This window comes from Heloderma suspectum, chromosome 1 (genome assembly GCF_057233095.1).
Source record: "Heloderma suspectum isolate Gila_16-S chromosome 1, 16-S_ref, whole genome shotgun sequence".
In the NCBI taxonomy this organism is placed as follows: domain Eukaryota; kingdom Metazoa; phylum Chordata; class Lepidosauria; order Squamata; family Helodermatidae; genus Heloderma; species Heloderma suspectum.
This window is the reverse complement of record NC_139458.1, coordinates 178,778,643-178,801,795: the sequence shown is the minus strand read 5'-3', so window position 1 is coordinate 178,801,795 and position 23,153 is coordinate 178,778,643.

The window sequence follows — 23,153 nt, the reverse complement described above, 5'->3', positions numbered from 1 at the left end:
TGTTGCTGTTGTTCAGTCGTTAAGTCGTGTCCGACTCTTCGTGACCCCATGGACCATAGCACGCCAGGCCTTCCTGTCCTCCGCTCTCTCCTGGAGTGTGCTCAAGTTCATATTCACTGCATCGGTGATGCTATCTAGCCATCTCATCCTCTGCCGTCCCCTTCTCCTTTTGCCTTCAATCCTTCCCACATCAGGGTCTTTTCCAGAGAGTTTTCTCTTTGCATTTGGTGGCCAAAATATTTGAGCTTCAGCTTCAGTATCTGTCCTTCCAATGAGCACTCAGGGTTGATTTCCTTTAGGATTGACTGATCTGACCTCCTTGCAGTCCAGGGCACTCGTAAGAGTCTTCTCCAGCTCCACAGTTGGAAGGCATCAATTCTTCGGCACTCAGCCTTCCTTATAGTCCAGCTGTCACAGCCATATGTTACTACTGGGAAAACCATAGCTTTGATTATACAGACCTTTGTCGGCAAGGTGATGTCTCTGCTTCTCACTATGCTGTCTAGGTTTGCCATAGCTTTCCTCCCAAGGAGCAAGCGTCTTTTAATTTCATGGCTACAGTCACCGTCTGCGGTGATCTTGGAGCCCAAGAAAATAAAATCTGTCACTGCTTCCATTTCTTCCCCTTCTATATGCCAGGAAGTGATGGGGCCAGATGCCATGACCTTAGTTTTGTTAATGTTGCGTTTCAAACCAGCTTTTGCACTCTCCACTTTCACCCTCAACAAGAGGCTGTTTAGATACTCTTCGCTTTCTGCCATTAGGGTAGTATCGTCTGCGTATCTGAGGTTTTTGATAATTCTCCCGGCAATCTTAATTCTGACCTGTGATTCATCCAACCCGGCGTTTCTCATGATGTACTCTGCATATAAGTTAAATAAACAGGGTGACAATATGCAGCCTTGTCGTACTCCTTTCCCAATTTTGAACCAATCGGTTGTTCTATGACTGGTTCTTACTGTTGCTTCTTGACCCTCGTACAGGTTTCTCAGGAGACAGGTAAGGTGGCCTGGTACTCACATGTCTTTAAGAATTTGCCAGAGTTTGTTGTGATCCACACAATCAAAGGCTTTAGCATAGTCAATGAAGCAGAAATAGACGTTTTTCTGGAATTCTCTTGCTTTCTCCATGATCCAGTGAATGTTGGCGATTTGATCTCTACTGTTTCCTGGTAGGCTTTATTAAAATATTCTGCTGTTACACCATTCATCCTTTACTATGTTATATTTCATTACAAGGTTGGTTTTGTTCACTTCATTTATGGGTGGTGCTGGGTTTGCATAATACAGGCTTTTGCCTTCAGAGGTGACCTTTAGATGATCTTTGAGATGTCACTTTCAGGGTGGTGTATGGAAAAGAACAGTCTCACAATTTGAGCCATAAACCCATTGTAAAACTACATGATTTCATTCATTTCTTTTATTATATTAATAAATATTGCATTAAACTTGTGTTAAACTTGAGGATTGCAAGGGTCAAACAGATTATATGCTGTAGTAGCTCCTCCTGAACACTAGGAAATGCTGTGTCAATATAGGGCTTCCTTCTTCTCCTGCTTCCTTTGTCAGAAAGCAGAAAGAAAATAAAGGAGAAATGGAGCTAGCAGGTGGCCAATATAGTCAGGCATTTCCTGCCTGAACATGAGAGTGATTCAACCAGGCAAGAGCCTGAATGGATACTGGAAACAGAATAAGGAAGCCTCTGTATTAAGATTGCCAACATTTTACTGGCCTTTAACAGCAGCCTGATCAGCAGCCATTAGCAGGTGATAATGCTTATTTCCATGCCATAAAAGCATCAACTAGTGATGTCTGCAGATTAGCTGTTGTTAAAGGCATGAGAACAGTCCCAGTCAATGGAGAACTCTACCCTATATCTTTGCTCCATCTTCATTCTCAGTCTTTCTAGAATCTTCTCAGTTTCTAATCCTAGGAGCAAGAGGGCCTACTGGAAGGGCAGGGGGAGGGGTTAAATTAGTTTCCGTTTCATACTAGTGCTTTTTCTCTGTGCCATGCTCTAATGTGTCACAGTGAGGTGAATAAAGTCTGTCTGATTATGGTCTACTTTTGTTGAGTGGAGAAGTTGTGTTCCTCCTTTTCTCCACCGTGGAGATGACACAGCGTATGAGCTGAGGCCTCGACATTAATGCCTGGTCATGTAGGGGCAATAGTCCTGTTTGGGTTTCATCTCTCATGTGATTAACAATTGTGTGAGGGGAAAAGTGGGCAGTGGTGCAGCTAGGGCAGGACCTTGGGGCTGTGAAGCCTGGCACCCCCGCAGTGAACCCCCCAGTGAACCCCCCGAGAGCAGCAGGTGATGGGGTGGGGGCTGTTGCACCCATGTCCTGCTTGTGGGTTTCCCATGAGCAGCTGGTTGGCCACTGTGTGAACAGAATGCTGGACTAGCTGTTCCTTTGGTCTGATCCAGCATGGCTTTTCTTAATGGGGACAGGGGCTAACAGTCTGGTGTCCATACCTGGGCCGACATGGACATATCAGGGTCCACTGGGGTTGACGCTGCTTGCTACAACATCCTTTTATTTTGGGGAAGCATTTTATAGTCAGGACATGTACATAGTTACAGACTCATTTTATGGACATGTACATGGTTACAGACTCTTTTTATTATTTTTACTTTTAGAAATGTATTATCCTTTTCTACAACAAAATGTTGCTTAGCAAAGTCCCAAGTAAATACATTTAGCACCAGGACAGCAGAATCAAACTCTCCTGTTGTCACGATGAAACTGTGATTTAAGTGAGTTTAAAATGCAAAACTGCACGTGCTTCGAGTATTTCTATCTTCTTTTTTAATCAGGGTTAGTTGTTGGTGTTTTTTCTGTAGCGTGTCTGTAATATAGAAGCAGTCGTAAAGCATGGAATGGCGTGTGTGTGTGATGTTTCTCGTGGGCAGACCCAAGGTAGGCAACCCCTTTGCTCCAAGGGCCCTTCTTTCTTGCCCCATCTGGCAGTAGAGCTATGTGCGGTGGGGCTCTCCTGACCCTTGCCCCAAAGCATCCAGTGATCCATTCCTCTGCAGGTCCCTGGTGCACAGACCGTTCACAGCAGGCCTAGTGTCATATGTGCAGTCCTGGGGAGAAGTGCAGTGCTGGCTCCAGGTTTTGAGGAGCCCTGGGGCAAGATGACCCTCATAGGCCCTCTCCCTCAGTGGAGTCTCCTCCTCCTCCCTGCTGCCAGCACTGCCTGCTTTCCTTCTGCCATTGGGCCTAGTCTGTACAGCTGTCAGTGCAGGAGGGCAGGGAGAGTAGAAGCTCCTCCTTGTTCCTGTCAGTGCTTTGAACAAATAAGTGGATAGGCAGAGACAGCAAGAAGAAGGAGTAGCAGGGTCAGATGGAGCTCCAGTGGGCCCTCCTGGAGTGTGGACTTTGGCAGGTGCCCAGCAATCCTGACCTCTGATGCTGGCCTTGGAGGCATGGTCTGCTGGTGGGTCATGGGAGTTTGCAGTGACTGGATTGGCACTTACCAGCATGACTGGCGCAGCAGTGATGTGCGCAGCCTATGGGTGCCAGGGCAGTGGAAAGAATAGTTATGCTGCAATGCAATGTGGAGCCACACTGCACCATGCGCCATGATGTTTCTTTAATTTAAATTATTTCTGTGATCAGGTGTCCTAGTTGTTGCATATTCATTGTCTGCCGATCTTTTCTAATTGTTTATGGAAATTCCTGAGTATTATATGTGATGTGTTTACTTACAGAACATTGTTTAGCATCTGTGAATAATTCAGCTGAACATTACCTTTCTTTTGTGTTTCAGCTTGCAAAACAGTGATGCCACAGAACTGACCACATTGATCACAGTAAGTAGTTCCTCAGTAACATGACATTATAATAGATTTTGGAGAAGTGTAAGTCATATCAGAGAACTGAAAATATTGGGCACAACCCAAAGAAGGTTAAGTGCATGGAAATCAGTGCAATTTAAATGCATAGTTACGTGTTTATGCCCAGTTCGTTACAGTGAGATTTAGGCATAGCCATCTATATATACATCTCCTACTGTATATCTTGTGCATTGTAGTGATTGTCTCACTCATAAGACTCAATTAAGTTGCATCACACCCCGCCATCCACATGTGGCTCTGTATGTGGAATGAGGGGTGGGGGACCATTCTTGTCCTTCACGTTGGGCAGTAACATGTCTTGGGTTGGCCCTGGTTGAACTGCAACAGTAATGTCCATATTATAGCACCTATCCCATTGTTTACCTTTACTATTGTTGCACATGAAAATGGTGGCCTCATTCCTAAGTGAAATTATAATCCGGGTGCTGTTTGATATCATTATTATAGCCCACTTGCTGCATTTCCAGCTCACAAAATTCAGTTTCCAGCCATTGGTACAGATTAGCAAGGTACCTTTCATTTTCATTCGGAAGTCCCATTTAACCGAATGATTACTGTTGGTGAGAATAAATAATTTTCGGAACTGATTGTTTCTGTCACACTTAAAAACGCAATCATGGGTTCAGCTTTACGATCCTAATTGCACCATGTGGAAGTAAGTTTCACTGAAATTAATGGGACTTAATTCCAAACAATGGTTCTGACCCAGAGACATGCATGATAGAGGTCTCCACATGAAGATAGGTCATTGTCTGTTATGTTTGCATTAGAGAGCCTTCTGCTGAGCCACAAGTCATGTTTAAAACATAATATATGGTTTATTGGTTCCCTCTAGTGCTCATGGTAGGATCTTGTTGAATCACTGTGTGTTTAGGATTGGTGTGTAAGGTTGTAAACCTAAGGACCAAACTAGACTCTCTCCCTTGGTGCTATATTCTTACTTCATGTCCTGATATCATAGGACATCATGCAAAGTTGAATTTTCTGCCTCAGTGTGCATTACTTCATTATGTTGAACCTCATTTTGTTGACTTTCACCCAGTATATTGAGATCCTTTAAGAACTCTTTGCAGCCTAATTGGATTGCATCCTGAATAATTTGGTGTTATCTACAGTCTTGGATATTTCATTACTCACCCGAGTCTCCAGGTAATTTATGAATAGCGCTGATTCCAACATAGATCCTTGGGCAGGAGGACTCCACTGCTTACTTCCTTCTGCTTTGAGAACTGTGTGTTTCCTGGTCTAGTTTTTTTATTTACTTGAAGTTTTGAGGAGAGTTGTTTTAATCTATGCCAACTCATGGATGAAGGGTAGGGAGAAGTGGCTTGGCAACGCCAGGTACAAGGTGTGTTAACAGCATCAGCTGAAGTATTGTTCCTCCTCCCCTGGAATTCAGAGGTGGCAGTGAAGTTGGTACCAGAATTCAATGCCTGTATTCAGACATAATGCTATACCATGGTGAATGTAGCCCTTGGGCTGAGTGGCATATCACAAACCACTTTTGTAAAGTCCGTCTCAGTTTCAAGACTGGCTTGCCATAAATCATGGGAACTGCTCTGTTCGCGAAACACAAATTGAAAGCTTTAGGACACAGCTTCCCCCTTATCATCCTGTCCCTTCTCACCCTCAGAAGACTGAGGCACTCCTGGTGCTACCACATGGTAGGTAGATCCACTTGGAAACTATCAGGAATAGGACCTTTAGTGTGTTGGCTCCTACCCAGTGGAATCCCTTCCACCGGAGATCAAGCATGCATTTGTTTTCAGTGTTTGCTGATTTAATTTGTTGTACACTACTCCAGTATCCTTTGATGTGGAGTGCTTTATCAATTCCAAAATAAATAAATAAATACATAAATACATAAATAGATAAATAAGAAAGCTTCTTTGTTGTACAGTTCCTTGGGTCAGAGCCAACCATGCACTTGGAAAATAGAAAGTTTTGAAGATAGGAAGTTTGTCTGTGGGTCTGCGCTGGTTGGGTGCACAGGTGTTACCTTTTGGGACATCTATATTATTTCATTACTTTTGATTGTCAGAAAGAGTCGATTACCTCCAGAAAGCTTTTGAAGCAATTTTATAACCCTTCCGGTTGAAAACAAGTTTGTTTTCTGTCTTTTGTAGTCAAAGATAGGCATTTATTTTGTGATGCTGCGTTTTAACTGCATAAATAAATAAATAACAGGCAACATTGTGCTGGGCGACACTTAAGCTCCCCTTATTCAGTGCAAGCTGAATATTTTACGATACTCTGCAATCTTGTATTTCAGTAGCGACCTTCATGCCTGCATCCCAGGGGTGCTTTACAATCAGTAAAGTTAAAATTAGATCTGGTAGCACAGAGAAAATTGCTAAAACAATCATTTTAGAAATGCTGACTAAAAGAAATCATTTTTAAGGTTAGATTTAAAGGCCCGCAAGTTGGGAATGCTTTCTGCTTGCAACTGACAGCATGTTCCACAGCTGAACATGAAGTTATTTAAAGCCTCTCCATGCAACCTTAAAAATATTTAGAAATGGGAAAGGGACTAGCATCTGCTGATTTCGGAGAACAGCCAGGTTCGTATGGAGAGAGCAAATCTATTAAAAAGGAGGGAACAAGTGATTTAAAGGTCAAAAGAACAATTTTGTGGTGAATACATTGCTTAGCAGGGTGCCTTTGATGTGATAGCAAAACAGGAGGAAGATGCTAAGTTAACCTGCTACATGTAGGTTTGCAAGCTACTACAGGAAGCACAGAACCAGGCAAGTTGGCAAATAGGATTAGAATGAGGAATCCACATCGTATGAAGAACAGAACACCTGATTTTAGAAAAGAAGAACTACAGTTTTCCTTTAGATGACAGACACTGTGAAATGTACTTAAACAGTACCTGAAAGTGGTTTGAATAGAAGGGCTCCCTCCATTTGAGCAAGTGATTCTGGTCCAACAGAGGCTTCCATTGGAGGAAGGGGGAAGGGGAAGATGTTTTTTGCTGATTCCCCTTGCAGCCCCCTGAGCAACCTCCGACACTGTTCCAAAGGGCCTCCCAACACCTCCAGAACAGAGGGGTTCATCACAGTTTGGAAAGAGTCAGGGAACTGCAAATGAGAGTTGCCTGTAGCCAGGCATGCACAATTTATAACTCAGCAGGCTGAATATAGCCCATCAACCATGTATGGTCACCTACCAGGGCCTTGATGTACATGGTGTTTGCATCTTGTCTGGGACTGCAAAATGTAAGGCTGGGCAGGCAAGGATACATGACTGATACCCTGTGCTTGGCTTAGTGCAGGGGTAGGTAACATGCTTCCTCCTGGCCAGCCCCTTTCCCTCCCCTTGCAGATTACTGGTAGTTTGGTTGTGATTGACACACAATGCAGGTGGACATCAACCTCCACCAAACTGCCTGAACCCCACCCCCTCAGGCACTGGCTTTCCAGCGAAATGCTGGTATGCTGGCCATCCTGTGTTGTGGAATGAGCAGCATCATGGGAGGTCATGGTGTTCCTGTTGCATGGGCTGAAAAAATACTGCATTTTTTCCATTTGAGATAACACAAGATAGGCAGGGGGAAATCTCAGGAAAATCACTGGAGGATTACGACATCATGTGATGAACTTGCAAACTTCCGTGAGTGGCTAACCATGAATGTGTGATAAGTCGCAGGTGTAGAGATGCCCTAAATGAGAGCCAAATCCGTGTCCTTAACAGCAATTTCTCTCTTTTTTCTACTCCAGAGTAGGCACAGGGCCCCCGACTCAGATTGGAACCCTAGCATGGCGGTAGGGGGGCTTTTAAAATCTGGAACGGGCCCCTGCACCTGCTGTAGAGGAAAAATGAACAAAAGACCTAGCTTTTCTTATGTAATGTCTGTTTTGGCCCTGAGAAGAGCAGGCTCCATGCTACCAAAAGTTCAGCCTCAACACATAGAGGGCTGTGGAGACGGGTGACAAGGACAAGACTGAGGGGGCGGGGCCATCAGGCTCATTTCTGTTCTTAATCACATGGGAGGTGTGAGAATGACTGAATAGGGCTCTTGTGTTTAATTAATACCTTGACTGCTAGACCCTGAAAAAAAATCCGCTTGTTATTCAGCTGTTTCAGTCTGACCCTTTTTGGTCATCCATATATTAGCAGTTTATAGGACACAGAAGGGCTGATGTACCCTCTGCTCTGCTACTTTTTTATTTCACTCTCCCTGATCTGCCCCACACTCTCCAAAGGTCACAAATATAGCTCCTAACAAGGGTGGAGGGCTTGGAATGGCTGATATTAAATCCATCCTGCTCAGTTTAACCTCTGACCATAAGAACTTGTTTGATAGAACCATAGAGATTGTGTATATTCCTAACTTGCTAGTAGTAACACTCATGTATGTGTGTGTGTGTGTGTGTGTGTGTATGTATGTATGTAAAATCAAGTACAAATCCCGCTCTCTCAATTAATTAAAACTACTCCTTTGATATTTTTGACACAGGGTGTGTTTGCTAAAAAAGATTTTTCAGGGCAATCTTGACTGATGTGAGACATTTTTGAATTTTTGTCATTAGTCAGTAGGGTGTCTGCTCATGTAAACACCCCAAATTATGTCTTTTCTTCCCTCACTTAAGGGTGATGATTCATGTTATTCTGGTTATTGTGTGTTCTCAGACCCAGCATGAAACCACAAATTTTGTTTTAATATCCTGAAATATTATGGAAACACTGTTATTTTTTTCTACAGACAGTTCAGAAAAATTCACCACTTTGTATGTGTGCGGCACCTGCAGATTTAATTAAACCTTTGCTTCTATATAATAACAATAATTATAACTGAGAAACCTAAAAGAATAAGATCTCTACACACGGTTTTAAGTGTTTGCAATAAGTAAAACTGTTTAAAATGGAAGGCAAGAAGTAATTACACATCTCAAGATTATTTTTTTAAAGAAAGTAGTTTTGCAAAACATACATGCAGATTATAAAGAGACAAATATTAAGGTTGAAGTACTGCAGATGAATATGGAGTTGCTTGGTGTTTGTAATTCAGAGACTCATTTGCTGACAAATCAGCAGTAAAGATTAAGTAAAATCTGCATTGTGTGTCTGTGGAATACAGATGAGTTTGAAGGAGAAAATTGGCAATGGAGAATGAAACTATTTTTGTCTAGTAAATTCATGAAAATATTAAATCCTCTTCTCTTCCTTACACCAAAACTTTGAAGTGTAAAAATTAAGAACTCTTCGCTTACATGCATTGAGCAGGGGGTTGGACTTGATGGTCTTACAGGCCCCTTCCAACCCTACTATTCTATGATGCTGAAGTAACCATAGAAAGGATGCTTTATGCAAAGTAGTGGAGGACAGTATCCCTCAACTTCTATGCTATGCTATTAACCATCTTTGTGAGAGTGAAAGAAAGAAGACAAAGAGCAAATATTTTTGAGAAACGTATATATAAAATCCATAGCTTGTCACATTGTCCAAACTCAGGGACCATAGGTTAAACAACCCTGGCATAACCCAACAACAGACCATGCATTATGCGGAAGTTGTTTAACCCTTGCATAACCCACGGTCTCCAAGTTCAGACGACATGGCTTGAATATTAAAAACTGCCTGGCACGTGCTGACACACACGGTGGCTCACCATGGCTTAAACAAGCCACGGTGGGCAGTGGTGATCGTGCAAACCAGGTCATTGGGATATCAGAAATCAAACTTTGCCAAACAGTTTTCATGTATTTGTCTTATTAAAACCTTGATACTATATTATGCAAGTGGGAACTCCAACAAAATGTTGCAGTGTGGAGTGCTGCTGTTCACTCAGCCATACCCTCCTCCATGATACTCCATTACATTCCGTTTACCACCTGGGTGGGCGAGGGATCTTCACAACAATGGAATGAGAAGTGTGCTGGAATATTATCAGGATTTTCCTGGAATCTCGGCTTTGGTCCGTCACTGACAATGGAGCAAGAAAAGCCAAGTGTACTGTACCTTTAAAATCCGATTTTTATGGGTCACACAGCTCTTGAAAGGACCATGCTTCCAGGTTGAGTGGGGGTAGTAGAACTGAATGTCATCTACTGGGCGGGGGCTGCTCAACTAATGAGAGAGACTTGTTTTCTGGCCCATGTCCAGCCTCCCCCCTGTTACTATATTATTATGAATGATTCACCTTCTGATAGCTAGAAACAATTTTGAACTTTGCCGTTAATGCCAAAATATTAATCATGCTAGCGTAGTTTCATGACTGTTCCACTTACGATAGAACAGTCTAGGGATATTACTCTAGGAAGAGTGGATGGTTTGATACCACAGTGTTTGGGAGTAATCACCGTCGCCAGCTATAGCATTACACCAACACATAAGCTCCAGCCCAGATATGGGAGCATACAATTGTTGTATGAATGTGTGTGGTAGAGGATGTTGCTGTAACAATGATAGTATATACTACTGTATATGCCTTTGGGACTGTGCTGATGATAATACTTTCAGTTATGCCGAAGGACAGATGAGGAAGAGCAATAGGTTTTCATTCTTATTAATGGAAGGAGTGGGGAAGTCAAAATACCATGGAGTCAAAATACCAACTTCTGGAGCAGTTGGATCTTCCAGAATAGTGGCAAAGAATTGAGGTTATCATTACTAGTAATTAATTTGTTGCTACCTTGATTTGGCTTAGGCTGCATTAGTTGATTTACGTGAATTCTGTTTCAGAGTTGATCTAACAAATGGTACAGAGTTCCTGGGGCTGTACCATTTCAGAGTACAGGTAGAGTAATTATATGCCCTGCCATTGGAAAAAACCCTACTTGAAGTGGGAAATTAAAATATTAGGGAGAAAGCTAGGCTAGAACTCTCTCCCTGATATGCTAGTTTTCTGTTGGAAACAGTAAAATGTGATCTCCAGTCCAGAGTCCAAAATAGTACAGTCTTGGGATTTCTGTACACAATTTATCCGCATGGGTAGATGGTTTTGGGGACAGAAATAGAAATTCTACGGCAAAGATGGCAATTATGTTTGGCTTAAATACCTGGGCTCAGAAAATTAGGATTTTTTCTCAGCTTTTGCTCAAAGCTCCAGTTGCAAATAACTAAATCGTGTGATTTCTTTTTTAATCAGGGCAGGAGTGGAGCCTCTTTCTTGAAGCCTCAATTTATGGAGAGACATTACTACTTTATATTTGTATTAGTCATTTCATATTTTAAAAATTACAGATAGAAAATTGAAACCGTGAACACAAAGTGCCCTAAAACCAGGGACAACTGCATTACATATTTATTATTAGCATTTAAAATTCTGGTACCTTGAAGCAACAGTAAAAAGAAGAAGAATATGGCAAGGTCTGTATGAGAGGAACTCGTACAGATGGTGGGGGGCTGCTAAAAGCTTCAGAGAAGGCAGCATTGGTTCTAGGCCTCCCCATACTGTGGCAACACATGGCAGAATTTTGTGGTGGAGTGTACTGCACCAAACTGTGCAGAGCGCCACATCCTCAGCTGAGGCTATGCCGACTTTGGGCAGCAAGGAAGCTCTGCATTTATTGCAATGTATATCAGACAACACATGGCTCTGTTAACTTTATAAGAAGCATTTCACTACCTTGGGGAGGTTCCACTCTGTTACAGGCATTAGTGTGACATGATGTCAGTGAAAGAGCTATATTTAGGTAAGAATTTCAGAATGCAAGGGCATGTCTGCTCCCAGTTCACCATTTCTATATGTGCTGGTGGGGAGCAGGCAGTGGGGGTGGGGAATGTGAAAAGCTATAACTGAGACAAGGTAACATGTTCATGGTTTTGTCTTTCTCTCCTTGCGGACTACATGACCTTGCTTTTTCTCCCATTCGTTGTGCAGGCTACAAAAGGATAAGTGAAGTCAGTGCAGAGTGTTGTGAGACTTGTAAGGAACTGAATACATTGAATCAGCACACAGACCCCATGCATGTTTTCCAAATCTTTTGCAAGCATGCTTTAAATATGCAGATGGGCTCTAATAATGTATCTCCCCGCATATTGAAGTGTGGTGACTTGTAACTTGTTTAAGGCATGTAGGCAAGACATAAAAGTAGAAAATGTTCTCGTTTTAAACTCCCATCATTTCCAATTTGGCAAGAATATAAAATGGCTCATCAGAAAATGGCTTAAATGCCTATCAGCTGCATAAAGCATGGGCGTGGAGCTTGCAGAAGGGATGTATGTATCATCTGTTTTAGATGTATTACAGAGGTGATGTCAAGGTGAAAGCAGACTTGCAGAATGGTTAGAAATCATTGATATTCTGACTCTGAGGCTGTAAATGGCTCTGTGGCAGATGGAGCCTTTGTCAAGGAAGAAAAATGGCAGCTCTGGAGCATCAGAGATGTTTTTGGTAGCAGCTCAACTCACAGGCTGTGACCTTCCAGTGTTCAGGAGTTATGCTCTTACTTTAATAAATTGTCCTCTGCTTTTATTCCTTAAAAGTAGATAAATAGTAGTCATCATAATTCAGGACAAATTGAGCTGTTTCATTATAAAAGAAACATAAGCCTGCTTTATTACCTAAATGTTTTAAATGACAGCTTTTAAGTGTGCTTGCTTTCTGGAATGGGGGGGGGAACACGACACCCTAGAAATGTTTTTTTTCCCTAGCTTGGTATCCTCATGATTAAAATTAAAGGGCACACAAATATAAAAGAAAGGGGACTCTACTAGGCCCTAAAGCTAGCATTGCTGCTGAATACCCACAGGAGGTAAGAGAAACACAAGCACTAAATAAATACATGCCAGTGACTGATGAGGATGGTTGAAATCATGGCACTGTGAACATCTTCAGAACTTTTTATCAAAGGATGATTAAACTGTGTGTGGTGCACATTAATGCACCCTTCCCCAGCCTGGTGCTTGCCAGTATTTTAAACTACAATCCCCATCAACCCCAGCCAGTCCCAGTCAGGGATATTGGAAGTTGTGGTCCAAAACATCTGTAGGACATCATGATGAAAAAGACTGCCATAACAGATTATTCTAGATCATAGCTAAATGCCAATGTGACATATTTCACTTATTTTGATTTAAAAGATTGGTAACTGTATGGCTTAATGGGAAAAAGAACCATGCTGTTCTGCTGATGAACTTCTGCCTGCTAAAGCCCTGTGTTTTGCTTTTCAAACAGCCTACTGTAATGGGAGACAGGGAAAGATGCTTTTTGGATGCTGATTGAGGCCAGCTGGATTCAAGGAGGAAAGAGGCTATTTTCCATTTTTCCATAACTGTTTGTGGTACCAATCCTAGAACAGGAGAATAACACTGCAAGTGCTTAATCTTATGGATAATCCTCTAGTGGAATGATTGTTTTATGGTAGTCGCTTTGGGTGAGCCAGGCTTAATTCAAGAAGGGGCTTAGAATAATTTCATATGTACTGAAAGTGCTGCCTTCATTATTTGGAAAATATGAATGCAGACTATGAATACCGATAAATTTGTGCATTGAGGTCTTGAGATTATTTTCAAAAGGCTCTAATTTGATTTTGCTAACTCAAAAGATTTTGTAAAGTACTTTGTACACCAATTTAAAAATGACGAAAGGGCTACCCTCTTCAAAATACTTACTCTGGAATTGTTCCATTCATTTAAGGGTAAGTGGTTTCAGGATTGTATTTTAGTAGCTTCAAATAATGTTGAGCTCACTTCATAGCACTGAACTATATATAATATGTCATTCATTTTTGGTGGTATAGAAACTTCTGTGCTTTTAACCTTTAGCTTTGTGAAAGGTTAGTGTATTAGACAGATAAGTGCTTAATTCCTCAAATATTTGTGTAAATCTGGGTCATACAATTTTAAAGTATTCTCTAACCAGTTAATTTAGAATCTTTTTTTCTTCAGGTAACAGTCTCTTGAACTGATATGACTCTTGTTTATTCTAGAGGCCATCTGGTGTCCTTAAACTGTGGTGGAAATATGGACGCCAGTGGGAGCTGCCTGTGGCCCTAAAAGCATAACCCATCGTGTTCAATTGAACAATTGACCTATACTGCAGAGCAATAAATAATTGTTAAAATTAAAATTGCAAGCATTTTACAACCCCTGCCTGGGATACTCTTTATCACACATGACAATTGTTAGAATGGTTAGAAAGCAATCACAGTTCATCAATAAGGAAAGTGACCCCATGCTTTCCAGGGTCAAGGTTGTTGCATTAAAATCTGTTCTCTCTCAAACCCTTGAGGTTGTAGTCTGCTTTGGAAAGTGAGCCTAGTTTCAATTTAACTGTGTCTGTTCTCTGTTCAGTTCTGTCGTAAACATAGTACAAACTGATGTTTTTGGAGGGATTAAAATAAGCCTGGAAATCATTTGAAAATTGTGACTCAGATTAGTCTTCTGTAACTTTTTTGGGGGGTTGTTGCTCACAGCGTGTTGCATTTCAATTAGCGTGGGTCTGCTTTTACAATACATATTTGGAAGCTTCTTCACAGCTGTCATAGAATTTCAGTCTTGAGAATGAAGGGGAAGTAAAAAAGGAGAAAAAAAGGACCAGCGTTAAAGTTCCTTGAACTCAAACCTTTTGTGACTTCAGTAAGAACTTTTGGACCTAGAAGGAATGCAAGATTGACTTCAGAGTGCATGAAGTGTGAGATGCATAGTTGCCTTAAAGGAATTTGATGGAGGTCTTCTTTGACATGAGCTCGTATTGCAATTTTCTGGCCATTGGAAGCTGAGAAAGCTTAAAAAAACTTTGCTGGAGCAATTTGTGCAGGCCCATTCCCAATACACAATTTAAACCTCTCTGGTGATCTATTTCAAAGTGGATTATCTGCAAGATGAGAAAATCACCAAGTGATGAGCAAAAAATGGCTGACTAAATCCTCCTTCAGTAAGTTTGTCTGTAGTAGGAAATATTAGTAACTATAGATCCTTTAATCGTATTGGACAGCTACTTAAGCTTGTGCTAGCCTAGTGTAAATACCATACATTCCGTGTTAAACTAGCCCATATGCCATATCACAGGATGTTTTTGAAACTCTTCTTTAAGCAGTTTTCTATGCAGCATGAGGGGCAAACAAGAAAACAACTGAAGAAAAGAAGTCTAAATCCCCCTTGCGTTCATGGAATTGTTTAAATCCTGGCCATTGTCTTCGGGGTGTCTTCTGAAACTAGCTTATTGAATCATGATTTTTCTTTTATGAACTTTCTTTGTTAATACTGTCACATGGTTCTTCTTTTAAGTAAACCTTGTTATTCAGGGTTAGTGTTTTAATTCCTCAAGAATTAAATATCCATTCTCCAGTTTAACAGGGCAGTTCCATATACAGACATTCAAGTGAAATGTTAATTTATGAAAGATCCGACTTGTATCCTATTCCTAAAATTTGTTGCACCCACATAGAATTGCTTAGGATGTGTGGCAGGAAGCAACTTCTGCACCCCAGACAGAACACAAGATAATGTTATGCTAATCTCAGCACAAATGTTCATGAAAGATGCAAGGGTGCAAACCATGTGGAGTCAATAGAAACATTTCCATTGATTGTACTAGATAGGATGAATTATATGCTGTGAGCAAGTTTTAGATGGAAGATAGTTCCAACCAAGCCCTTATTTACATTTATTATTATCTGTGGGATTTTTTTTTTTATTTGGGAAGGTAGTTTATGAATTAGGACCTGTGAAAAAGGCAGCTAACACAAGAGGCATAATGTCCTTGTACAGTTTACCAACCAATAGTCCTCTGTGAATTTCAGTGTAGTTTGTGTGGTCTCCTACGCAAGCTGTGTCAGTATGAATTAGGGTTCTACAGCAGTACTGCATGATGAGTTATTCCCTTAGTTAGTAGCAATACAGCTATCTCAGAAATTATTGGTGCCATGAATTAGGATTAATTACATCAACAGAAGGATGTACTGATAATTTTCTTAGTTGTGCAGGTTAATTAAACCCAGTTTATGCACTCAATTTATTGCAGGAAACTAAAAACCTGCATTGTTATGTATTTGAAATGGACAGCTTCTTCTTAAAGAGCTGTTCTTTCATATTCACAAAATAATGTTGTTGCTTATCAATAATTCAGCAAATAATTTAAAAATAGCATTTAGAATTCTGTTTTTCAGATACGTAACTGCATATATACCCAGTACACAGGTTATATACCATATGTGTTGTAGGATCTTTTGAGATTATTTTAATCATATTTAATAAGATGGTGGGGTCTTCTTTGCATAGCAGTGAATGAAAATGTAATTGCATGTTATAGTTCCTCACTATAGTCCTTTGTAATTATTAGGGGACAAGAAAGGCTGAATTGAACTGGTATAGGTAGATGCTCTGTTAGTTCTAAAACTTTGTATATGGTCTTATATATTAGTATGTGTTTGTACAGCTACATAGTCTAAATGGTAAACAGTTTTGATAAGAAATATTCCCAACAGTTTTGCAGAGAAATAAACCTCCTTTGTCTCCTTAGAACCCATTGATTTTTCCTTCAAGGGTACATTAGCAATGCTGATGGAACCTATGCAGTTAGCATCTACATTTAGCAGGGGGACGTGTTAAAATAAAAAGCATTGCATCTATAATATTTATGCAATGTCGTACAATAGTGCTATATTTGAAGCTGTGAAAACTGAAGGGAGGACAAAATACTGAAAGAGTCGGGGAGGGGGGAGGAATCAGAGAAAGAACAAACGATGCAAAAAGAAAATGACACTGAGGTCTTGGTTTAATACATATGTATTCCAGGTTGATGGTTGATTTCATTAGCAAATCTCATTGTTATGCAATGTCTGTTCTTCTGCAGCAAAATGAATATTGTATTCTCACAGGCTGGTGTGTCTATTTTCTGTTGATGGATAAATGAAAGGATATATATTTACTGCTTTCACAGTCTTTTATGTATTTTCTAGGGAGAAAAGCAAAGCTTCTGAATCAGTTTTCCCCCTCCCTTTTCTGTCCTTAAAGCTTTTAAGAGCTGTATATTAATGAATATTTTAATACACAGTACCCAGTACAAATTAACTAGCATTACAGTGGAGATAGTCAGTGTGAATTCAGTTCCTTTTTCATGTGCTATTGGGGGGTGGTGGTGGTGGTGGTGGTGGTGGAATTTAGGCAAAAAACCTTTTGAAAGCTGTCAGTCTGAGCAAGCAGAGATTTATTAATATATATAATAGCAAATATTCAGATACAATCTTTTTCTATCATCTCTGTAAAAAGCTGATACAGGAATGTAATTTCCTTATATCTAGTAAAATAACAACAACAAAAAAGCCCACATTTATAATAGACTATGAATCTGAATGCTGTTTCTTGGCTAGTAATAACAGAAGCAATGAAAATACTGGAAAAATGTAAGAAGCCGGTGTTTAATTGTTTACCTTGCCATGACTTGATTTTGTTATGGGATATAGGCAGCTGGGCTTCAGAGATGATGTGATTTATTCCTTATAGACACTGAGTTCCCTGTTCAAATGCTACTCAGAGGATTTGTGATAGCAAGCTTTGAGATATGTAGTTCAAAACCAGCAATAGACTGCCTTGTTACTACCAGATTCTCCCCACCCTGGTATAGTTCTGTTGTTTGGGCACATACATTGTATTCTTGTATTTACTCTGATATAGAGTAAGACAACTCTTTTTACCAGCCAGCTAGTCTTTAAAACAAGTGGGGAATGTGTGGTCCCCGGACCACAACTCCCATCAGCTGTAGCTAGTATAGCCAAAGATGAAAGATGATGGGAATTGTGGTCCAGCAGCATCTGGAGGCCCACATGTTCCCCATCCCTGTTCCCTGATTTTTTTGCTGCCACTGCAAATTTCAGCAGTGCAGGAGTTCTGAGGGCTGCAGGGGCCCTACCAGAGTGCGGTGGGGGCCACATGTTGCCCACCCCGATTCAAAGTGTCTCATTTTGCTTCCCCCCCCAAAATGTTTGATGTTCTTAAACATAAATAGAACACTCCAGTACAAGGTTGCAAAGACAGCTTTTACTGAGTGAGTCACAATACAAACTTACATTCCCCCATACAGTATCAGGTGAATCCTTTTATACCAATCAGTGTAACACTCAAATGAGTCCCCCCATTCAACACAACCAAATACAAACACATATCATTACAGCCACCATTTGGGAGCTGAGTTAAATTCCTGTGGTGTGTGATACCATGTGAATCACATGCAGTGGCTCATCAGTGAATTCAGTGCCACCGTACTGTTCCAAAGATGGACTGAGAGACATATGATACAACTGTCTTACTGAAGCTAAGTGGTTCTGGTCAGTCCCTAGGTGGGAGATTGCTTGGAAAAATCTTGGAAATGCGCCCGATCTCATCTGATCTTGGAAGCTAAGCAGGGTCAGCTTAGTACTTGGATGGGAGACCGCCTGGGAATCAGGCTTCCTGCATTGAGCAGGAGGTTGGACTCGATGATCTTGTAGGCCCCTTCCAACTCTATGATTCTATGATCATGTACACTGCCTTGAGTTCCAAGATAGAAGAAAGGAGGGATAGGAACATACTAAAGAAATCAGTGTAATAAGTAATACTATGATTTCCACCACCTGGACTGATTTAAAGTGTCTTCCACATAGCGGGACTAATGCCAAAAGTTGTTGTTATTTCTGTTGTTTGTTCTTCTTGAGAGCATATTAAAGGTCAATGCAAGACGTATAAAATAATTAGCATTTGATTAAAATGAAGTTAAAAACACTAGAATACAGAAACAGAGCAATAATATTAATCACAAAACCTTTTAAATAGACGTTTTTCATACTTATAAAAAACTTGTCTTAATTTAATATGTGTGTTTAAAATAATATTCCATATGAGAATCAAAATATTTTTTGACTTTAAAATAGACTATCTCACTTTCAAGTGAACTTTTTCCAAATGGTAGCTGCACACAGTGCAAAATGAGCCATTCTGTTTACAATAAATAGTAATGGTCCCTTGGAGGGCTCCCCAATGCCATAGGATAGGGATGGGGAACCTCAGGCTCAGGGGCCACACCCATCCCTCCTGGTTTACTAACTGGGCCTTCTGGGGTTCCCCAGATGGCCATGCCCTTTTTTCTCCAACCACCAATTCTTTGATGGTTTCCTGACTTTCGTGCAGTTTTTTTCCCAAATCAATAGAGTTGAAATGCCTCTCCTAAGGCTTAGTTAATGAAAGTAAGATCTTTAAGCTCCAATATGCTGGTATTCTTTGTATTCCCCCCGCCCCCCCGCTTTTGCCTTCAGCTCCGCCCACCCCTAGAATGCAGCCCCTGCAAGCTTCTCCAAAAGTGAATTTGGCCCTCGAGCTAAATGAGGTTCCCCACCTCTGCCGTAGGAATGTATTGTGGACATTCCTCCCTGTAAACTCTGAGGCATATAAAGGGACTGTTGATAAGTTCCTCCCTCCAGCAATTCAAAAGTGGTGGTTCTTTCGCCAGTCCCTAAGAAACTATTCCATAAGCTATGGGCCCATATAAATTTCATGATAAGAAATATATGGCCATTCAAAGAACATCAGTTACACGTAAGCAACCTGCTTTTCTATAAGCTTTGAACCACAGATGCACATTTTCCCTTGTAAGGGCTCAGTACAAGTTTCAATAGTTGATGGTTGGCTTGTGGAGGTCTACAGCCCAGCAATCACCCCTGGTGATTGTCCATTTCCTGGCGGGATGAGTGCTGGACTGAGTGGAGTAAGAACTCTTGCACTGCCTTTAGCCCTTTCAGCTGTCTGGAGTGCGGGAAAGACATGCTGCACTGCCATCAGGCCCCCATCTACCAGGAACTGAGCTATCACTTTTGTGCAGTGTCACAAAAACCACTGGAGTAATCATCTCTATCCCAGTGTGATTGATGCCTGAAGAGAGTGGAGCAACAGTTCCCACATCCTCCTAGAAGAATGACAGGATAACTTCTCCATGGCCTCCAAACGCCCTCCCACCTGCTGCTGCTATTGCCCGTCCAGCTGGCAAGCCTTTATGGGGAAAGGGAGGTGTTTATGTATCAGAAGGGCTAGCAAGGAGGGCTGACAAGAAAAAGAGGGTGGACAGTGACTTTGGGTTGTGTTGGAAAATAAGCCAAGTTTTTTCAATAATTAAAAAAAGACCCTCATCTCATTTCCAAGCCAGTCTGATGTGAACGGGGTGAGTGGGCTTGCACACCACTAATAACCATATGTGGCACACACATAACGATCTGTCATCGTCTGTCTAGACTTGGATTCCTTAAGCTGTTGTACACAAGCATCTAGTGCCAATGCAAGTATCTTCCGTTGGGCTTGCATGAACTTGGTGACATGATATCTGTGTGATTGATTGTGGGCGTGTACGTATTATATCAACAGCTTCCGGAGTTGCACTGGTTCGCCGTCATAGGTTACCTCATAATACCAGCACAAGGCTATAAGTTGTGCTATTGCTTTGGTGCAGCAGTCTTGCAACAGAGGCAATACTCCAAACCTGAGTGAATTCATTTGATAGCACAGTCTGTCCAGGGGTTGCCAAAATACGAATGCATACTGTGTCATGTACAGTGGCTGTGCTGTGAATGCTTCTCAGCAGATGTAGGGCAACCTTCATAGAAACTGGTTTTTCAGGTTATTTGTCCTGAAAGTGATTTAGATGTTGTTTCACTTTGTGGGCATTCCCTGCCTATCCATGGGACACCTCCCAGGTGTATTCCCTGTATCCACCTCCTCATTCCATTCCTTGTTCCTTCACTTCCTCTAGTTCATTGGCACCATTTTCAAATGTTCGCTCTTTATATTTTTGCCCATATTTAGTGACTTCCACTTTCATTGCATTTTTTAAAAAAATTGCACAATTGTATGCACCTACAACTTCCTCCAGTGCCCCCTTAATTTTTCAAAATGGCCACAGGTGTGCATGGAGTAACAGCCCATATTCCTGCACATGGCATACACTCTGTTGCCTCTCCCCCTCCAACGGAAGTTGGACATCTCCAAGAGAAAGGCCAGAAAACAGAGCCCTCATATTTTAATAGATAATTATACATTGCTTTGTATGTTTTGTACATACCTTTAGCTGGCGGGGTATATTTGTTCTTTATTGTGAGGGTTGGTTGGTGTTTGGTTTGTTGCTTATATGCACACTGGTGTGTTTTTTTTTTAAGAAAATAAGAATGCTGGGAAATAGTATACATAGGTATATAAGGGTAAAGTATAAATTATGAACGACTGTGTAGCTAGACTGGAGGTGGGCAACTTTGGGGGGTCTGGGGGACACGTTAACCCCCCCAGATCCTGCTGTGGGCCACAATCCTGCCACTGTTGCCGTGCTGCTGAATCTGGCAGCAGCAAAGCACTACAGAGGGATAAAATGGACAAACGTAGCTTGTTTTCAAGTTAAATTTGTCCCCTTTAGCCTTCTGTGGCAAACTGCCAGTTTTCTTGCTGCCGCTAATTTTGTTGTGGCGGCGGCAGTAGGGGCTGCATCTGACCTGCAGGCTGCATGTTGCCCACCCCTGAACAAGACATGTATTCCACAAGAATTCAAAAGAAAGAAGCACTGGCCTAAAGACTTAAAGGTAGGCTGACCATACGTACCGTTTTAAATGGGACAGTACTGTGTTTTTCATATTTCCCGACCATCCCGTCATTTTAATATAAATGTCAATTTTGTCCCGTTTTTAATTTTTTGTAAAAAAAACAACATGTTTATCATAAGGCTCTATGCTAATCAATGTGTGCAGTAAAACTACTAGTGTGACGAAAAAGGAACTTCCATTTCCTTTATCCAGTCAGGGCCAGGCTTCTTGAGCTAGCGACGATCAGATGCTGCCCCCTTGCTTGTCTGCAGTGGCGGGGAATCCAAGAGGCGGTCACTAAGCCCCATTTAGCGTGTGGGAGTAGGAGGGTGAGTCTTACTGTTATTTCTACCATCATTCCGCCCATAGAGATTCTTTCTGCCCTACGTTCAGTTTGATTCGGACTTTTCAGACTCATATTTCGGTTCAACAGGCTGTTAGCTATTTTTTTATTACAGCGGAACTCTCCGGTGGGACATTAGCATATACCGGATTGTGATAGCAGTCGGGCTGTTCATTCCTTTTTCTTTTTTCTTTTTGGTGTATGTTTATGATTTTTTGCTGTCTGGCCACTGCAGTCCTGAATTAGAGTGTTCAGTGTGGTATGCTATACAGATTTGTTTACTGCTCATGTGATATTTTATAAGCATTTTATATATGTATATTTGTGAGTGTTTTTTTGTGTGTATATGCAATAAATTAGTGTTATTCATTTGCGCCCCTTTCCATGTTCTTTTGCAGTGAGTTTAGGTTGTTTTTTAGGTCTCTTATAGCCTGAGAGACCACAAAGGAAGCTGCAGTTGTTTTGTTATATTGTGGTTTTTCATGAATACAGAATATTATATAACCCCGTCCCGTTTTTGTCATCCCAATATCCCGTTTTTGTCTCAAGGAAATATGGTCAGCCTACTTAAAGGTGATGCAAGAACAGCAAGACACACATCTGGTAGACATTCAAGGATTAATTATTAATCAGTTCCTTAGTCAAACAAACAAACAAACTTACAAACTCACCTCTGAACATGTATAGCACTGCTGGTGTGGATGGAGGAAGTAGATGAAACACAATTTCTCAATAGTGAGCAAGTACTTGTGGTGGGGGTGGGGAAGCAGACTGACATAGATGTACATCTGTCGGGGTCTTACTGTGCTAACCCCGATACCAACACTGTGCTGTTAGCACAGTAAGACCGTGACACATCTGTATACATCGATGCCTAGTACTAAGTCTGCTTCTATGTCCGTGGCAAAGAGTTTCTACCTAATGAGTGCTTTGTGTGATGCATAAATGCATGGTGAAATTCTTCCCAGAATTATTCACCTCCTTTAAATGTTTTAATGCAAAGGACAATGATGACAAATAGTTCCTTTCTTCACGCCAGAACTCCACCCTTTTCCTGGAAGCCGCCCTCTATCCTCTGCTTGCCTGTGGTAGATTTACCATCTGTTGTGCTATCAAAGCACATTGGATTTGTATCCCTGACTGGTAATAAGGTTCATTCTGATTATTTTCCACAGGCTCAGGGTCAGCCTAGATGTGGCACTAAATGCATTGTTAGCAACTATGTCTGTTGCTGTTGTTGTTGTTTTGTTTTTAATTAATATTAGGCTTGAGGGGGGCATGATTTTCATGGGACAACATACATGAAAAGGGAGGGTAGTTTAACTCTTCCCTTCCCAGCTGCAATCTAGATGAAAATCACACATCCCCATGTGTTGCAGTTAGTTTAGTGGAAAAAACCTCCCATTAGTGGCTTTTTTTCTAAGGCAAGTTGCAGTGTGCATGGGGGGAGGGTTAGTTTCATCAGG